The sequence below is a fragment of the Stenella coeruleoalba genome, assembly GCF_951394435.1.
Source record: "Stenella coeruleoalba genome assembly, chromosome: 3".
Taxonomy (NCBI): domain Eukaryota; kingdom Metazoa; phylum Chordata; class Mammalia; order Artiodactyla; family Delphinidae; genus Stenella; species Stenella coeruleoalba.
The window spans coordinates 31,976,023-31,982,689 of record NC_137148.1 but is presented as its reverse complement, the minus strand read 5'-3'; the positions used below and the strand labels follow the sequence as shown (position 1 = coordinate 31,982,689).

The 6,667-nt window shown below is 45.6% G+C and overlaps 1 protein-coding gene across 2 annotated transcripts in view; it reads right to left on the bottom strand.

The window, feature by feature from the left end:
* Positions 1-6,142, bottom strand: part of OSMR (oncostatin M receptor) — a 55,979-nt gene extending 49,837 nt beyond the window's left edge. For both annotated transcript variants that reach the window (XM_079915966.1, XM_079915967.1), the window contains exon 1: positions 6,043-6,142. The gene's annotated coding sequence lies outside the window, so the exon portion shown is untranslated. The remainder of the gene's footprint in view (positions 1-6,042) is intronic.
* Between the last annotated feature and the right edge of the window lie 525 nt (positions 6,143-6,667).

The window sequence follows — 6,667 nt, the reverse complement described above, 5'->3', positions numbered from 1 at the left end:
GGATATATTTTATGTGGCTGTCTTCATCATAAATCAACAGTTTTAAATAACCCACATAGTTACCTGTCTCAGTGATTTCAGATCTAAGAATAGAATTTGCTGTTATATTTAGCACTTTCACTAACTCTCTTTTCATAAGGAAAAAAAAAGAAAAAGAAGAAAGGAAGAAAGGGAGGAAGGAAGAAAGGAAACAGCCTAAATATAATTTAGTTCTTTAGCATATAATATTAAAAGAAAGCAATTTACAAGTCACGTCAATCACATTTATCCCCAAAGGACATACTGTCACTAGCAGCATAATTTTAAATATCAGTGAGAGGGCTTCCCTGGTGGCGCAGTGGTTGAGAGTCCGCCTGCCAATGCAGGGGACGTGGGTTCGTGCCCCGGTCCGGGAAGATCCCACATGCCGCGGAGCGGCTGGGCCCGTGAGCCATGGCCGTTGAGCGTGCGTGTCCGGAGCCTGTGCTCCGCAACGGGAGAGGCCATAACAGTGAGAGGCCCACATACTGCAAAAAAAAAAAATATATATATATATATATATATATATATATATATATATATATATATATCAGTGAGAGACTACATTTGCAAAGTGTGGGATAAAAATCTGCATTTAAACAAGATCCCCAGGTGATGCAGATACACACTGAAGTTTGAGAAGCACTACTATATTCAATATTTATTACATATTTTTGTCTCCTAGGACACTATGGATATATGAAGGAGAAGACTTACCAGTTCTTGCTCTGACAAGGCACACTGCAGTGCCCACAGCAGGATAGGAAGGGAAATGTGAAAATGATCCCAGCTAGCACGTACTGGGTGCTAACCCTCTGCTAGGTGCTTTGCTAAGTGATTTACATGCATTCATTAATAGAATCCTTATAACAGCCCCCTGAAAGGAGATTCAATTATTATCCCTATACAAAGATAGGGAAATTAAGGCTAAGAAAGGCTAAAAGTAACTTGTCCAGGTTGACACAGTCAATTCAGAGCTTGAGCCATGTGAGTCACTCGCCAGTCACATCACGCTGCTTCCTGCATGTGTGAAGGGCATACGACAATCGACATTAAGGCATAAAAAAATTACTGATAATTAGAAAGCCAAGAAAATCTTAAGAAAAATTCCAATAGGATTTTATTAAACTTGACAAGTTATTTGTAAAGTTTATACAAAATGAAAATGTATGAGAATCACTTTCAGAAAACATTCTGAGGGAAAAAACCACAAATATATACTCCTAGGTATAAAAATATACCATCAAGCTATAGCATTTAACACAGGTGATACTGGCAGAAGAAGAGACAAAAATAGATCAGAGAAATAGGGTAGAATCCTGAAACAGGGCCTTATATAAACAGGAATTTATTTTACTGTAAAAATAGAATTTCAAATGAGTTAGAAAAAAGTTGCATGATTATATAAACAGTATTGGAGCAATGCTTAAAACTTAGGAAAAAAGTTAAGTTACATTTTACCTTCCACCTTATACAAAAATCTGAAATTTTACAGAGCTAAATGTAAAACCAAAATAATAAAAGTATTAGAAAAAAACTTAAAAATAATTTTTAGGTGAAAAAGACCTTTCTAAGCTAGACAAAGCACAGAAAGCATGAGATTGCAGAGTTGATTACACAAACATTTAAAACTTCTGTGCAGCAAAAGATAGTTAAAAATAAAAGCATTGGGCTTTCCTGGTGGCACAGTGGTTGAGAATCCACCTGCCAATGCAGGGGACATGGGTTCGATCACTGGTCTGGGAGGATCCCACATGCCGCGGAGCAACTAAGCCCGTGTGCCACAACTACTGAGCCTGCACTCTACAGCCCGTGAGCCACAACTACTGAGCCCACGTGCCACAACTACTGAGCCCGTGCGCCACAACTACTGAAGCCTGCACGCCTAGAGCCCGTGCTCTGCAACAAGAGAAGCCACTGCAGTGAGAAGCCCGCACACCACAACGAAGACCCAACGTAGCCAAAAATAAAATATAAATAAATAAATTTATTTTAAAAATAAATAAATAAAAGCATTATAAATGGATAAGCAGAATGTGGTATACATAAACAATGGCCTTAAAAAGGAAGGAAATTCTGATACATGCTACAGCATGGATGAGCCTTGAGGACATTTTGCTAAGTGAAATAAGCCAGTTACAAAAAGGCAAAGACTGTATGATTCCCCCATTTATATGAGGTACCTGGAGTATTTGAATGCATAGAGACAGAAAGTAGAATGATGGCTGTCAGGGGTTGGGAAGAGGGGGAATGTGGAATTATTGTCTAATGGGTACAGTTTCAGTTTTGCAAGATGAAGAGTTCTGGAGATGGACGGTGGGGATGGTTGCACAACAATATGAATGTACTTAATGACACAGACCCGTATACTTAAAATGATTAAAATGGTAAATTTTATATTATGTATTTTACCATAATAAAAAAAATTTGGAAATGAGCATTACACTAGAAGAAATATTTGCATCATCTACAACAGACAAAAGATTAAGAAACTGAGTACCTGTAGAGCTTCGGCAATAAATAGAAATAAGAGAAAGCAACTCAGTAGAAAAGTGAGCAAAGGATACGCACAGGTAATTGACAGGAGACACACATGATCCACAAATACTGTGTTTAGAAATATTAAATTGCAGCAATAATCAGCAAAATGTAAATTAAAATGCCTTATTGGATTTCACTCATTTACCGGATTTGAAAATTTAAATTAAAAAAAAAGAGATAACACCTGGTTTTAGGAAGGATGAGGGAAATGGGCTGAGTTTAAATTAGTACCTGGGGTGGGTCAGTGGTGCAATTTGAAGGGTTTTATCTATCAAGTTGAAAAATGGATAAACACTTTGACCCACAAATCTCTCTCCTAGGATATTATACTCAGGCTTAAGCACAAAGATGAATGCACAATCTTCCCTGAAGCACTGTTGCTAATGCTGAATAATTTTAAACAACTCAAATGTCCATCAATAAGGGAAAGGATGAATAAATGTCTCTAATTAAAATAATAAGAAATAAGAATAAGCACTATTACTTTAGAATAACATGTAGCCATTGCAAAAGAGGTACATGCAGAGATGTTAGATCTCTAAGACTTGAGGGTGAAAAAATAAGCTGCACAATGATAGTAAGATCTCATTTACATATATTAAAACATAGTGTAGGCCTTCCCTGGTGGTACAGTGGTTGAGAATCTGCCTGCCAATGCAGGGGACACGGGTTCAAGCCCTGGTCCGGGAAGATCCCACATGCCACGGACTAGCCAAGCCTGTGCACCACAACTACTGAGCCTGAGCTCTAGAGCCCGGGAGCCACAACTACTGAGCCCTCCCACCACAACTACTGAAGCCTGCGCGCCTAGAGCCTGTGCTCTGCAACAAGAGAAGCCACCGCAATGAGAAGCCCGTGCACCACAACAAAAAGTAGCCCCCGATCGCCACAACTAGAGAAAGCCCGTGTGCAGAAACGAAGACCCAACAAAGCCAAAAATAAAGTAAAATAAAATAAATAAATAAATAGATAATTGTACAATTTTAAAAAAAGAAAAATATCTTAAAAAAAACATAGTGTTTATATACATATTATGCAACTGTATAGAAAAGAAGAAATCTTGGAATAGTAGGTACCAACCTGAACTTACCCTCTTCTGTGTGGGAGTAGGAGTGCATTTCATTTCATATAGTTCATATATATATTCACTTATTATTTGCATTATTTTTAAAACACAAAAATAAAATAGACAACCTTGTAAAAGCAAGGACACAGCTGCTGGAGAAGAAACTTGTGCTTTACAGAGCAAGGAAGCCTGCTTGGAGGGAGGGGTATTTCTCACAAAATCTTATTTGTCTTATATTTCCCCCTTTCATATATTTTTTTCAATCAAGGAGGACTTCCTCCCCCAGGGAAAAGAGAGCCAGGGCTCACTGTTCCTGTAAGTGAGCAAGATGACACTCAGTTTTCCTTCTACCCAAGCCAAAAATCCTCCCACAAGGAAAACACACACCTTCCTCTTGTCAAATCACAGCACCACCGATTCCTCTTTCAACACCCTGATAGTTTTCCTGATTTGGTTCCTTTTTCAGGACAAAGGGTTACAAGAAACAACAGAGACTCTGAAACACCTCTCTGCACCCCTGTAGATGTTTCTGCTCTTTCAGGTTAAAGAACGGGGTAGAAGGAAAAGACCCAGTGTGTAAGTGTTCTCCCCAGTGTGGCTCCAGTCCCCGTTGGACACCTAAGACCAGCCCTTTCCTCTCAAGGTGGCCTTTGATACAGAAGGTTTAGAGGTTTAGACACATTTGCTGAGACAACAGGAGACAGAACAGGTACCACAAGGAGGCAAGTTACAGCTGAGAATTAGCTCTGTCCAACAATCACGTTAGCTGGTGAGCTCCCTGCCACTGGAGGCATTCTAACAATACTGAACGCTATCTGGGAGACGCCAAACTTAGCATGCCCTGACGATTCTGAGTAGGCAGGTGAAGGTGGAGGCCAGCGCTTTGAAAAGCTTCAAGAATGATTCTAAGACACAGCTAAGTTTGGGAACCCCTGGCCACTATGACCCTTTGGGGCCCTTCAGCTTCAAGGGTCTCTGAGTGCATTTTAAAACAGCCAAGGAGAGAGACGAAGCAGGACAATAATGAAGCAACACGGGTGGGGTGGGGTGGGAAACACTCTAAAAAGGGTCCTAGAGTTTGAGGCACAACACAGTGGTTATAAGCAGATTCCAAAGCCAAATCCTGACTCTGTCACGCGCTAGCTGTGTGACCACAGACAAGTTACTTAACTTCTCTGGGTCTCAGTTTTCTCACTGATAAAATCAGAATGAGAAAACTGCTACCTACATCACTGGTGACGCTTACATCGTCTAGCATATGTACAGTACTTAGAATAGTGCCTGGTCCCATAGTAAGTGTGAACCATTATTATTTTGCAGAGGAGGAGACAGAGGCTGAGGCCATAAAGTTAACCTGACCCAAGTCCCAAAGTCAGTTTAGACTTGAGAATAAGACCCAGAGCTTCCCTCCTTCTAGCTCAAATGAAATACACTACATTCAGTTCTATCATATCCTCTGCCTACATCGGCCTCTCGAGCTGGAGAATAAGCTTGTTCAGTCTTCAGGCTTGTCAGTTACCAGGCGTCCCTGCTCAGTGGCATGGCGCACTGTGCTTCCCACCATAGGACAGGCAGGCAGGACGGATGGATGCGTGAGCGGGCCAAGGACTGTCAAGAAAGGGCTCTCGGTGTAAGGGGCAAAGCCCCGCGCTTCGCGACGTCATTGCCACCGCGGCCAGCTCTACGGTCTTGGACAAGTTATTGAACCCCTCCGTGCTTTTTGCCTAGGAAAGGTTTGTCTATAAAAGGATGACGGGTGGGTTAGTTACAAATGCAAGGCTCCCACCGCCCGGCCAGACACCTCGGCGCTCCTTGCATTCGCTTGGCGTCTACCCCAGACACCTCCCCGGGATTTCCCGCTCCACCTGCGCGTGAGCGCCTCCCGCTTCCAGGTGTAAACAGAGACCGGGTGGAGGGAGATCGCGGACTGCGAGAGGAATGACTGTCAGGTGGGGGTTAAGGGAGCGTGAGGGGAGGCTGGAGACAGCAGTTCACTCTGGAGTGTTGGGAGAGAGGCAAAAGTGGGTCAAATGGGAATTTTAACTCCCAACTACCTGCGAAAGAGGCGGTGGGATGGCGAACGTAAAAGCAGGGTAGGAACCGTCGTGGTGTCCCCAGCAGCGTGCGCTCTGGGAAAAATTAGTATTCCAGTGTTACGCACCAGGCTGGCGCGCCACGGGTGAGGACCCCTCAAAGCACCGTCTCGGAGCAGAGCGAATCGCGAACCAAAGCAAACGCTGGGCCTCGGCGCCAAGCAGGGGAGAAGACGGCTGAGCTCCGGGCCGCGTCCAGCCGGGAAGGGCCGGCAATGGGGTCGGATTCTACCGGACGCCACCCAGGTCCGTCCGTCGGAAGAGCCACGGAGGGAGGCGGGGCGCGCGGAGGGGAGCGGGACGGGCGGTCGGGTGGGTACTCACCCCGCGGGCGGTAAGGCTCCGTGAGCCGGGCTGAGTAGTCGGCTTGGCTGCCGCCGCGGTGCGAGGCAGGGGCGAGCGCGGGTGTGGACGTGCAGGGCCGGCCCCGCGCCCGGGCAATGAATCAGCTGCGGGGCGCGCGCCCAGGGGCGGGAGTTACGGGAAAGCCGCGGGGGAGGGCAGAGGGGCGAGGACTTTTGCAATTTCCCGTCTCGCTGCGCACTCTTGGCACTCCTGGGACCCACAGGAATTCGCCTCCTTTGGGTCCCCGGGGGGAGCGGACGGGACCCTGCAGAGGTGCGGGCCCCCGGACGTGGGGACCGGGGGGAAAGGAAGTGGGAGAGGCCTGGAAAGGAAAGGTGGAAACCGAAAACTCGGCAGGCCGGGCATCGCGCCCCCGTGCCGCGCTGCGGACCCCGCCGGCCGGCCACCCCGCGGGCGCAGAGCGAAGCCGGTGGGATCCCGCGGGGCCACTTGTTATCCCAACCTACAGGCAGAACCCCTGGGCTCCCGGGCAGAAAGTCTTTGGGTAAAAGACAAGCGCCCCAGACAAACTTCCTACTGTGTTTCCGTTTGGCGTTCAGAGCAATACAAATAAAAAGTAGTTCTAGGATCCTGCTTTGCGTTC